We start from the raw sequence: 14228 nt of genomic DNA, 5'->3' as shown, positions 1-14228 counted from the left end.
CCCGCTGAGTTTGTTGCGCCCATTCTTCTCAGGCCTGAGGCATTCATTTTGAAATGGATGGTAGTTTTATTGACTTTCAATAAGTGATGTCCCATCCTATTTTGAATAAAAATATTTGAATTTGAATTGAAAAGAACGGTAAGGTTTTCATGTCTTCGTTGGTTTGATTTCAATTGATTTTCATGCAGTTTTCACTAAAATATAGAGTTAGTCATGAGGAACACGTGTTTAATTAGTAACACCAAAAAAGTATACACTTACCCCCTTATTCATAATGGTCCGCTAACTTTAAACAGCCGCTTAGGAGTGTTTTTTCTCATTCTGACTTAGGTCAATAGAAGAAGACAGAGCAAGAATTAGCAATGCATTCAGTTAGCAGACTATTATGAATGAGTGGGTTATACATCAAAACAATAAAGACAATAATACAAGTTGAGTGCATTTCAATTATAATCTCACATAACATTAAAGATTAAAAATTTTGATGTTGAAGAAATAAAATCACAATTGTGTCATACATTAAAAATTAACTTACAATCAAATTAAATTAAATTACAATTCATACATTAATTATTATTTTACAGTTTTTAATTATGACAGGTTAAACTTAAATTTTACCAACAGCAGAATAAATATAATTGCAGCAAATTAAAGTTAATTGTACATTGGTTGGAAGTATAGTTAATGAAATATGAAGATTATCGTTAAAGTCGGAAATAGTGGAGTCAGTTGTGAGCTTTTATCGAAAACGCAGCCTAATTGCTTTGAGATATTATAGCAAAATTATACATAGTGCAATTTTGACTCACACACACTTCATTATACCTCTCACACCTTACTTATCACTCACAACACACCCAATGCACACACCTTACACACCTTATTACTTACTATACATACTTTTTAGATATACTTCTTAGTAGTTAGAGTTTGATTGTCTGTAAATAATGTAATAAATATTAATAAGCTATGGAAGAGCGGAGTCTTCTAACACAGGCGCTATAGTGTTTAAAAGGAGGCTCCAATCATGAGTATTGATATATGTACATACTTGATAAAGAAAATAAACATTTTGTATATGTAATTTTGTTTCTCTTATAAATGTCCACAGAAAAGCGTTGGTGTATGCCTATCTTGGATAAAATACTTTAACTTATTCTAATTACGAAACATATGGTCACAAATAAATTGCTATATAGAAAGCTTTATGTATGAAAATAAGGGACGAGACGAGCAGGTTCTACAGCTGATGGTAATCGATACGCCCTGCCCAATGCAGTGCCGCTCAGGATTCTTAAAAAACCCAAAAATTCTGAGCGGCACTACAATTGCTCTCGTCACCTTGAGACATAATATGTTAAGTCTCATTTGTCTAATAATTTCAAAACAAAACACAATAAAGCACTGCTTCACGACAGAAAAAGGTACCGTTGTTGTACCCATAATCTGGCCGGCTAATTTGCACAGGCAAAGGAGCCTCCCACTGGTAAAAAGCTATTATAGATTTACCCCCTTATTCATAATGGTCCGCTAACTTAAAACAGCCGCTAAGGAGTGTTTTTTCTCATTCCGACTTAGGTCAATAAGAAGACAGAGTGAGAATTAGCAATGCTTTAAGTTAGTTAGCAGACAATTATGAATAAGGGGGTTAGTATTTAAGCTTGTAGATACCACAAAATAAATACTTTATAGTTTGAGTAGTACCTTTTAAAATTAATTTTATTAATAAAAGTATAAATATAACTATATTTAGCTAACTAAAACAAATAAAAGGAATTATTGCGTGGAGACACGCTAGCCCTTAGCGAGGCATCTAGTGGAAAGATAAAAATCAAAGCCATAGCACGCATTGTCTGCTGCGACGAGGCCATTAAACAAGAGATTTAAAAACATATTTATAGGGCCGAGAGCGACTGCGCCCAAGTAGATTATGTAAAAGTGGCAATCTGAAAATTTAGTAGGATTATGTTCCCAATTTTTTGAGCATTAATGTTTTTAACGGAAGTTAAATTTTTTTTACCATGAAATTAATTTAAATAACATGAGCTATATGTGTTAGAGCAAATTCTGTCAACATGTGTTTCGGAGATTTGTGACAATAAACAGACAGGATAAAAGTATTGATCTGGTTTGTAAACAATCATAATATTATGTTTTTAGTAAATTAAAATATTGCAAACTCATAGATTCACCGTTCTTCTTGAGGATTTTTGTAAATCGATTTTTGGTTTTGTTTTTTTATATTAATTATTTTTTATTTACAAATAATTTTAAGCTTAAATTAAAAAAAATACATACAGCCGTTGCATTAGTGTGTCCAATACGTGGCAATTGGATAACTTTTAAAGGTATTTCTTGTTGTAACGTCTATTAAATATTATTTCAGAATTAATCAAGGTATAAAATTATATAGAAGCTTAATTAGATATTAACAATTTATGAATTAATATCTAAATGAAAATGAAAATGAAAAATATTTATTTCTGTAACAAAAATGGTACAAACATAATAGTGGATGTGACCTTCTATTACGTGAGAAACACCTGAGCCAGAAGGCCACGTTCTTCCATATCAATTAAAATTAACATTACCAAAAACTAGGGATCACAAATTAAGTCTAAAAATATAATTTAACAAAAGAAAAATATTATGCAAACAGAATGTCTGTGTGTATGTATGTGAGTATGTGAGTTGCGTGTGTGTGGTGTGTCATTGTTACTTTTCGTAAAACACTACTTATTGTACTATCAAGAACCTAAAATTTACTCCGTGTAGTTAAATAAGCTTGTAAGTTAAGATAAAAAAAAACTCGTGGCCGAATTGCTAATGTTTAAGTCAAACAATCAATAATAAACAAATGAAAAAGTATGAGTTCATAATATTATCGGTTATCATGGTAACTGAATATAGAGTAATCATTGTTTACAAGATGCTAGAAATCGAGAAGCATTATTTTAACATAATGGTGAGTTATCACTACTGCCACTGCTTTCTTGTATACGACAGTAGAGAATATCCATGCTAAAGCTTTAATATGTATCATTTTAATAATAGGGGTCTAGGCTCCGAATATGATTATGTTCCATTCGGTGTCAAGACCCTTGAATCGTGAAGTCCTAGAGCGCTATAAGCCTGTTTAAGTTAATAACAAGAAGGTTAGTCGACGTCACAGGAGACTTAGAATTAGTCTAGCTATTCAAAGGATTAACGCTGCCAGTATCTTCGGAACCTTGCCCAATGGGACTCCTTTCAATAATACATTAATTTATTTATTATATAATATTTTTTAGGTTTTAGGTGCATTGTTCTAGTATATATTTTGTTATTTCCATATAAATAAATTATTATTCAATAAATGAAATAAACAGACATAGTTACAAACAAAATATTAACCATGTATTTGTTTTTTAATTTTCCATTCTCTCGCGGCTTTGACATGAAAAATGAAAGATTTATCTATAATGTCGTAATAGTGAAGTAGTGTCTTAAACTCTGAGTAACACCAGTATGTTTAGTCTTAAGAAAGCTTATTTAACCAAACTACAAACACCTGTAGCGAAAAAAATAATCAAAGCGGACTGAGCCCGCTTATTTCGTGGCCCCAAAATGCACCAGTGCAGCATGTATACTAGGAAACTCCATTAGTCCGCTGAACGTTGCTTTATTCACTTATCTTATGATAAGAGCTTATTCAAATACTCTCTATTAAGTATAAATACGTTTATCTCTATCATTGTCGCGTGCCTGAGATGGCAAAGCAGCTACAAGTAAAAGTTTTGTTATAAAGTATAGAAACATTTTTTTTTTTTGTGAAATTAAGGGACGAGACGAGCAGGCCTTTCAGTTGATGGCATTGAAATGCTGTGCCGCTGAGGATTCTTGAAATATACCGATGATATATATAATATATAACGATGGAATATATTACAATATTATGAATGAAACGTGGCTTCACCATTATGATCGAGAAACAAAATGACCTGGAAGACGATAAGAAAACACAAGAAATTTAAGGCGAGGCTGACAGGTCCGCCGTTGCTATAGCTTCAATTCACACACACACACACACACATACATATACACATTCTTAGAAGTTATACTTTTATTTTAATTTAATTTTAATCTGACTATTTGGATATTAATGTCTGATACCGAGAAGACACTGACAGCTGAAACACAGTTCATACGAGTTAAGCTGTCTTTGCTCCCCGTATTCTATGTAAATCTATATATATATAAAAGAGAATGTATGTTTGTATGTTCCCTAATAACTCCTAAGCTATTCGACCGATCTCAATGAAATCTTCTGTAATAGATTCGTTGAAGCTCAAGGAAGGTTTCATATATAATTTATATGGCAAAACAACGTTTGCCAGGTCAGCTAGTCATTAATAATATAATTTAGAAACATATTAAACATAAAGTTACTATCTCTCTTATCTTATCTCTTAATTCGTAATACTGACTTCCAAATACAAAACAATAGTCAATAGTAATAGATACCACAGGCTGGCTGAGATCTATAGAGCTTACTTAGACTTTGCTCAGACTTTACTTAGGTAAAACATAGACGAGTGCTATAAAACGTGAAATTGACTTTTGCGTATGCTGTCTAACTTAAGCTAAGCATAATATTAGCAGCTGTGACTATAAAGATGAAATCAAAGATTAAGCTAAGCTTACACTCAGCTAAGTTTTACGTAAGTAAATACTGAGCAAAGTCTAAGTGTGCTATATATAAATCAGCCTAGACACGCGATCTCTCGCGTTTCGTGCGATCGCTCTTCCACTGAGCCAACCGTTCGAGTGACGTATCATTGATAAATCTTGTATGTCTTGCTGTAACTCTCAGGTCGTGGCTTCATCTAAAGAATCTATTTTACGGCTAATAATCTGCACAACTACTATATTTGGATATTAAGAAATTTACTTGAGATGTCGCTCTTTCAAATCTAAATAATTTGGTATGTTTTAAATTTGCGGGTTCGAGTCCCGCATCGTTCATTAATTTTAATTTCAAATTTTTTTTGGTCTAATTAATCCTAGAAGTGAGGGTTATCACTTTAAAACATAGCGAATGGTATAAAAATATTATTTCTATAATCAACGCAACGCGAGTCGAAAATGAATTGTACGTATAGATGATAGCTCGCACGGAACGCGAGAGGTCGCGGGTTCGAGTCCTGCATCAATCATAAATTTTGTTTTCAAATTTTATATTTTGTGTAAAATTTTTATATTAATTATATTGTGGAATATTTCGTTACCGGAATATAATTTGCACGACAGAATTTGTTCTCTCCGGAATCGGAAGACCGAGTGCGTATACCTTGCGAGTATTCGCGTGAGTTTCGACGCATGACAAATGTGGTATTAATAATGCTAAGTATTCTAAACACACACTTAGATACAAACACGCACTTGCGTGCCCGTTGGTTGCAGGTTCGATCCCTGTTCGAATGTGTTGTAACTTGAGTATATTCCAAATAGAAATCTATATGTGCAACGTGTACGGCGAACGAACTGCCGATTACCTAATACCGCGCTTGCTAAATGAGCTGCCCTTCATTGAACGGGAAAATTTAAATACTAAAAACATTAATTACAGACTGAAAGATTATCTATTACAAAAATTATAGCAACTAAGAGAATTTGAACCTGCTAAGTCATATTTATAAGTTATATTTATTCGCTTTTATGTCTTTTAAAATATTTTCACTGTTGTTCATTTAATTTATAGCATAAGTTGTGACGTATTATTAAGTGTTATTAGCATAAGTTGTTAACCTTTTGGTTTTTTTAGATGCTAAGTTGACCTAGTTTTATATCGGTATATGTAATATGATAAATAAAAAAAAATATATTAATGCGAAAACTTAACATAGCTATTAAAGAATCATTTCAGGCCAGTTATGTTTTGGCATAAAAGTTCATATTTCTCTTCTTTTTCCGAACATATTATGGTGGATTCAGTAGTTTAAAAGAATAATTTATAGTGACGATTCAATAACGCTTAGTTTAAGCCTGATTGAATAAAGTTTATTATATACTAGCTCACCCGACAGACGTTGTTCTGTATACAAGAAATAAAATAAAGTTTTTTATTAATTTGTCAATAATATATTTACGATATATCAATCTACATAATATACCTTGTTGGTTGTCAAATGTCAAATATTATGGTTGCGTTCAGAAATTTAATTTATGACAAAACTTAAGATTTAACAATAACATAAAAATAATCTGATAGATAGTTAACAACTGTAGTTAATCTTCCAACTATAGTAAGCTAAAATTAAGTTTATTTTTTACCTCCTGAGAAAGTTAGAAATATTTAAAAATTCTAATTAGTTATTCATATTAAATTATTCTTTCAATTTGATTTTTGAATAACGGGGGACACATCAAAGGAAAAACAAAATTATTCTTTTCATTTCATTCTATTTTCATATTTTTTCACCTTTTAAACCTTCCCTGGACTTCCACAAATAATTTAAGACCAAAATTAGCCAAATCGGTCCAGCCTTTCTCGAGTTTGAGCGAGACTAACGAACAGCAATTTATTTTTATATATATAGTTATAAAGCGTCGAAAAATTTTAAGAATTAGTTTTAGCTTTTTTTAATCCTAGTTAAAAGCAGTCTTTTTTATATAAAACTAAGGGACGAGAAGAGCAGGACGTTCAGCTGATGGTAATTGATACGCCGTACGCATTACAATGCAGTGCCGCTCAGGATTCTTGAAAAACCCAAATATTCTGAGCGGCACTATAATTATTGCGCTCGTCACCTTTAGACATAAGATGTTAAGTCTCGTCATAGTAATTTCACTAGCTATGGCGCTCGTAATGTTTACACATTACTGCTTCACGGCAGGAATAGGCGCCGTTGTTGTACCCATAATCTAGCTGGCTTCCTGTGCAAAGGAGCCCACAAAGTACAATATGTACAATAGTCGACACATGTGAAGTTAAAGACCGGAAAGTATCGTAGATCATTATATCTGACTAGACGAAGACATCTTGGCACTTGAAAGGGATATGACCGCATTCTTAAATGCAATCAAGGTTAGTGGGGTGCCGATATGGATTTTTTCTTATACAAAATATATTCGTGAGGAGATAAGCAGTGGTTGACAGAACAAATAATGGACGTAAATTAATCAAACTTTAATGTAATTTAAAAAATATTAATTACTTAATAATTTATTTAAAGTATAACGTTGTTATAAATACCCTTATAGCCCAGTGGTTAGTGACCCTGCCTACTGAGCAATGAGAAACATGGTAATTAATACACCCTGCCCATAACAATGCAGTGCCGCTTAGGATTATTGAAAAACCCTAAAATTCTAAACGGCACTACAACTGCGCTCGTCACCTTGAGACAAAAGATGTCAAGTCTCATTTGCCCAGTAATTAATGATATTTTCACAATTTTACTGGTCGTTAGTTTACGAGGCCGTCTCTGTTTACAAACCAATTGTTTCTTGTATTTATTGTATACTTAGTCATTATATTTAGTTATGCATTAGTAAATTCAACTAATAGTTATCTAAATAATTTTTTGTACTGGAAAGTTTACTGTGGAAATTAATAGAACATTGTGAAATTATTACATTATACTTAAATTTTTCTAAATGGATTGTATCCATTTAGGATCCAGCTAAGAACAAGCGAGTTATGAATAAAAATGTGAATAAAACTAAATATTGTTATGTTAATGACTTGCTTGTTGAATTCAATTTTTATTAAGGCGAGGTTTTAAATACAAAATACAATTTTATTTTCATTGTTGTGCCGTTTGGTGGCGAGATACTTCCGTGGGGTCCACAGGCGCGGAGAATCTATAAGAACCTACTATCTACGTGCCTCAATTATAGGGTTACTGGCAACATAAGCACTGGCCAAAAAAACTGCTTTTTTGACATGCCGAGAGTTAGTGTACTGTCCTCAAACGCTTCGCTTAATTTTGTTTTGAGACCGACATTGTAATTTTACAGAAGCAATCAAGAAGTAATGTATGTAATTATGTTTAATAATGAATAAATAAATACAACATTGTAAAACATTTATATTCCTACAAAGTCCTTAATAATTTATTTAAAGTTCTATAAAACTTTTATGTTTCCGACGAAGGCGCATGTAAATCGAGTTTTAATTGCTCTACAAATAAAGCAATTAAACCCGTTTCTTATAATTAAAGTACCAGGCTCTCATGAGTACTCAGGAGATCTAGTCAAACAAGGCAACATGCTATATCCGTCACAGTGACCATAGATTACGGTATTTGCATGCAGGGAACATTGTCACTTTCTCTCAAATGAAATAGAAATCATTATTCATTGGGTCAAAAGTGTTTACGCGGTGATTGCTCGTTGAGACATGTTTACTAAGACTTAATAATGTTAAGGCGTTAGCAGAGAAAGTTTGCGTGTATGTTTGAATGTTTTTCGGTGTTAAGGATTTAAGGCCTTAAAGGCGATAAATGATCTTGTAAATTTTGTAAATCTTGTTACGTGTCTTGTTAAGTCCTTTGATTTTGTCGTGGAGGTCACCACTGGTGGTGGAGAAGTTTTTTTTTTATAAAAATAAGGGACGAGACGAGCAGGACTTTCAGATTTGATGGTACTTGATAGGCCCTGCCCATTACAATGCATTGCCGCTCAGTATTCTTGAAAAGCCCAAAAATTCTGACAGGCACTACAACTGCCCTCGTCACCTTGAAACGATAGATGTTAAGTCTCATTTGCCCAGTAATTTCACTAGCTACGGCGCCCTTCAGACCGAAACACAATAATGTTTACATATTAATGCTTCACGGCAGAAATAGGTCCCCTTGTGGTACCCATAATCTAGCAGACATCCTGTGCAAAGAAGCCTCCCACTGGTAGGAAGTATGAACAAAGGTCTCGTGACTCCAGGTATGTCCAAGAATCAAGCAGTGTTAATCTTCCATAGTACAGTAGCATACTCTACTTCGATGGACACATGTCAAAGTGTGGCAGCCAGTTCACAACATCTTCTCATTCCGACCAAGCGAAATGCCACCCATGGAACATACCGGCTAAGTAAAATCTACCGTGAGCAGTCACGCATGCCATGAGTGCACTCAACTGACTTCTAACAGAGAAAAATTGCGACAAATTTTTTTGGAAGGAGCATTTTTTTTATGGAATAGGAGGACAAACGAGCGTACGGGTCACCTGGTGTTAAGTGATCACCGCCGCCCACATTATCTTGCAACACCAGAGGAATCACAAGAGCGTTGCCGGCCTTTAAGGAAGGTGTACGTGCTTTTTTTGAAGGAACCCATGTCGTATCGTCCCGAAAACACCGCACAAGGAAGCTAATTCCACAGCGTTGTAGTACGCGGAAGAAAGCTCCTTGAAAACCGCACTGTGGAGGACCACTACACATCCAGATGGTGGGAATGATATCTTAACTTGTGGCGAGTCGTGCGAAGGTGGAATTCGGCGGCAGGAATCAGGTTAAACAGCTCCTCGGAACACTCCCCGTGATAAGCGAGTCGTGCGAAGGTGGAATTCGGCGGCAGGAATCAGGTTCAACAGCTCCTCGGAACACTCCTCGTGATAAATGCGGTAGAAGACACACAATGAAGCGACGTCTCTACGCAACGCCAAGTGATCCAGCCGTTCGCAGAGCACTGGGTCCCCGACAATTCGAGCTGCTCTGCGTTGCACGCGGTAAAATGGATCGAGCTGATACTGGGGTGCGCCAGACCAGAGATGACAGCAATACTCCATGTGTGGTCGGACCTGCGCTTTGTAGAGCGCTAGAATGTGGGCCGGCTTGAAGAATTGCCGTGCTCTATTGATGACGCCCAGCTTCTTCGAAGCCAATTTGGCTTTGCCCTCCAGATGGCCACGAAATTGGCAATCGCTCGACATTTCGAGACCCAGTATTCCGATACTAGGCGAGGCTTTAAGGGAAGTGTTGTCAAAGAGCGGTGATATGACAAATGGGGTTTTTTTAGAGGTAAACGCGCAAACTTGAGCAGGCTTATTTGACCTCGTACTCTTACGTCTAAATCTCAAACACGCAAAACTAGTGAATGGAGTTTGATAATTGATTCGTCCATTATAAGAACATGCAAAGGGTTCAAACCCATACAGCCGTATTTGTTATTTAATAATTAATTGTCAAAGCCATCTTTGAAAGATTTTTAACAATATTGTTCTTTCTACAAACGTAGAATAGCACGAGGATTAAATAATTTTAAGGATTTTTGCTTTGTTACGCCAAAGAAGTATAACTTCTTGCGTGCATAGATAACTACACCCAATTTTACGAGTATCTAGATAGTATTGGCCGATAGAAAATATAAGTGAATAATAAAAACATTGGAAAACGCCTTAAAAATTGCAAAATCTAGAGATGTTAAAAGATAATATTTAACCTTTTTTAAATTTGATAAAAAAATATTTTATAAAAAATAATATAATAATGATTTAATAGTAAATTAAACAAATATTATGGTTCAAATGTTGTGCGCCTACTTGAGTGTAAATTCCGCTAAATCGTCTTCAATCAATTTGACTCGTGTTTCGTCTCTTCACGAGGCATCTTCAGGAGATGTGGACTCACCAAAAATTTTTGAGTTTTCAGTTTGATTTTTTAATATACACTCAAGAAGGCTCACAAAATTTGAATAATTATGAATTTCCGCAAAATGACGCCGACTTCAATAAAATATTATGGTAATAACCCACGAAGGAGTATTTATCAATAAATAAAAAGAAAGTGCCAATACGGCTCTGTTTAAATCTTACCAGCGGTTTTAAACAATAAATAAAGTCGGTAGGTCGTCTCAGATATCAATTACAATAAAAAAACTTAAAAGATTATGAAGATCACTACAGACATGTTTACTGACGTCGCTCTCGGACTATAAAGATAATTCAATAAATAACGCTAGTATATACATAGCTTTATCTATAGGGTTGTCAAATACAACACTATAAATTTTTAACTAAATGTCTTATATATATTATAATATCAAATATGACTTTTTTTTTAATGAAAATAAGTTAATAGACGAGCAGGACGTTCAGCTGATGGTGATTGATACGCCCTGCTCATTAGAATGCAGTGCCACTCGGGATTATTGAAAAACCCAAAAATTCTGAGCGGCACTACAACTGTGCTGGTCACCTTGAGACATAAGATGTAAAGTTTCATTTGCCCATTAATTTCACTAGCTGCGCCGCCCTTCAGACCGAAACACAGTAATGCTTACACATTACTAAATATGCGACGTTGTGGTACTCATAATCTAGCCAGCATCCAGTGCAAAGGAGCCTCCCACTAGTATGACTAGATTAAAGAGGCATAACTAATACTTTTATTTAAATATAACTTTATGCTACATTACATTGCATTTCTTTTGTATTCTCGATGCACAACAAGGTTACAGTGAGGTATAAACTCATGCCATATTGTATATGCGCACTGTTTCGACAGAATATAATGGTTAATTTCTTACATATTTAATCGAAGACTCACACTAAGTGCTATTTAGTTTGATTTAAAAAGAAGCAAGCTTATTATTTAAAATTCACCTGTTCGTTCTTTACTAATATTGTGCGTACTTTTACGTTTTACATGTGAATTAACAGATGTAATAGTAATTTTAGTCACAAATCAAATTATATATCTAGTTTGTAAAGTAAACCAAAATAAGTTAAAAAATTAAGGCAAAACTTATATTATGGTACGGTACTTGAATCTCAAATATATTTACTACAACAACTGTTTACTAAAGTCGATATAATAATATAATAACTCTAGACACAAGATTAAATACATAAGTTACGTTTAAAAATAAAAAAGCGGCGTGCATTTATCAGACATGTTATTTGTAGTTGGTTGAGAAGGATTTCCCACTATTCTTTTCACTGAATATTCACGATTAACATAAAGTGATCAAAGAATTATTTACGGTTTATGTGAAATTGCACCCTATTTTGTATCTTATAAGTGTGATTTTAATCGCATTTATTTGATTGAAGTTTATAAATGTAAGCATTTTAAATGAATATTTGTAATACTCGTATAATTGTTAATACACACAATTCTTTGTTTCTATAAATAGTTTTATATTAACTAGTTTTTCTGGAATATTCTTTATAAATATTACATCCCGATTTTTCTAGTAATTGAAAACAAAGATAAAAAGCTTTTCCTAGCATTTTAAATTCAAATTTATTTAAAGGTATAAACCGATAAGTAGGCATAACAAGTTAATTCATTTGCAATAACTCATTATAAACATACACGTCATAGCCTAGTTGGATTTTGTTTTCCGCTAAAAACGCAAACCAAATAATTTCTAAATCACTCGATTTCAATCTATCATAGATAGAAAAGATCAAAAAAAAAACTTCAGTACGCTTGCAAGGATGGCATTCCCTTAGTATTTTGTTGGTATTCTAAACTTACAAAATAAAACATTATTAAGCCAAACGTAAAAATAATATAAAATAAATAAATAAGAAATTGTGCAGCAACCCTACCAATATCGGCCGCATTTACACCGTGGGCGAGAACAAGAATTGCAAGTTGAATCTATTAAGCAGTTCGCACGATCCACAATGCACTTATTGTTATTCTAAAATTATTTACTATCGTCCATTATTGTATTTTAATCTTTATCTATTCTATAAATCTAAACTCTGTTTATAGTACTGTAACTGTACATTAAATATGTGAATTTATTATCACTAATATTGCTTATGTAGCTCATAATGAACTGCTGTTCAAGTTTATGACTTTTGAATGACTTTTTGTGGGTATTAATGACGAAATGAACATCCTTAGTCCTACGAAGACCTTGAGTTTTTCCGCACGTTTTTATCAAGCCTGAGATTAGATAATTTACACGTCTAGATAAAGTCTCTTGCTGTTACACTCGCGATAGGTCAGTCACTTTGTTTTAGTGTACATGTGTTGCTATAAATAGAGACTTACCGTTCTCCGCTATTTTTTTCGACGTGTTCTAAAATATAAAAGGCTGAAGCATTTCTCCAAGTGGGTGGCATATTCTGGCTTACAATAAATGATAAGAAACGGTGTTAATTAATACAACAACAGAAGCAAAAAAAACAAGGTTAGGTTAATATTAATACTAGAAATTTCTTTGTATGGTATTAACAATAAATATAATTGAAACTTTATATAAATTACTGTGTTAGTTTTTTTTTATATGATAATAAAGTGCAAGACGAGCAGGATGATTAGCTGATGGTAATTGATACGCCTTACGCCAGTGGTAGGCTCCTTTCCACAGCATACCGGCAAGATTATGGGAACCACAACGGCACCTATTTCTGGCCGTAAATCAGTAATGTGTAAACATTACTGTGTTTCGGTCCGAAGGGTGCCGCAGCTAGTGAATTACTGGGCAAATGAGACTTAACATTTTATGTCTCAAGGTGACGAGCGCAATAATTATAGTGCCGCTCAGAATATTTGGGTTTTTCAAGAATCCTGAGCGGTAGGTACTGCATTGTAATGGGCAAGGCGTATCAGTTACCATCAGCTGAACGTCTTGATCGTCTCGTTCATAATTTTCATAAAAAAAAAACGGATGCACATTTGGACTTACCGAACTTTATGAAATATTCTGTGTTGTAACACAATATTAACAGGGCTAATATTGTGCTACTTTTTACATTGAGCAAATAAACTTCTTCTCTCCATAGTTGTCTATTTGCTTTGCATTGTCAATATGTTAAATGATATTAATGGGACTTGTAAACAACAAACATTCATTAAGTTGTTTATTTAACTGTCAAAAAGGTGTAAGCGGATCGAATTATCAGATTGATGTTAACAGACTTAGGGTGCGTACACACTTTGGGGCATTGTTTGGAGCGCTTTTTTAAACATTTTTTTGTTTTAAAGGATCGCCTTCACAACTGAGAAATAAATATACAAATTTACTGATCGCTGCGGTGTATTCTGACAAGTGCAGGTTCAATTCCCATTAAATTTGATACAAATTAAATTAATGTATTGAACGTTGTATTCTTTACCTTTCTGATGGTAAAATATGGCAATTAAATATTAAAATAATTAGGATGCAATATATTTTGTTAAATGTGTAATTTATTATCTTTTAATTGAACTTTTTATCCACATGACTGTCAATTAAATAAAAGCATAAAAGGCATTTATATTCTCAAAATTGTTTCCTTCACAATTCTTT

At 33.5% G+C, this 14228-nt stretch overlaps 1 protein-coding gene across 1 annotated transcript in view; it reads right to left on the bottom strand.

Annotated features, from left to right (window-relative positions):
* LOC126970924 (serine protease inhibitor dipetalogastin) overlaps positions 1-14228 on the bottom strand; it is a 91063-nt gene that overhangs the window by 17037 nt on the left and 59798 nt on the right. The gene's annotated exons all lie outside the window — the stretch shown is intronic.

This window comes from Leptidea sinapis, chromosome 22 (assembly GCF_905404315.1).
Source record: "Leptidea sinapis chromosome 22, ilLepSina1.1, whole genome shotgun sequence".
NCBI lineage: Eukaryota > Metazoa > Arthropoda > Insecta > Lepidoptera > Pieridae > Leptidea > Leptidea sinapis.
Note: the sequence above shows the minus strand (reverse complement) of the source record. Positions and strands in the feature narration are given on the sequence as shown.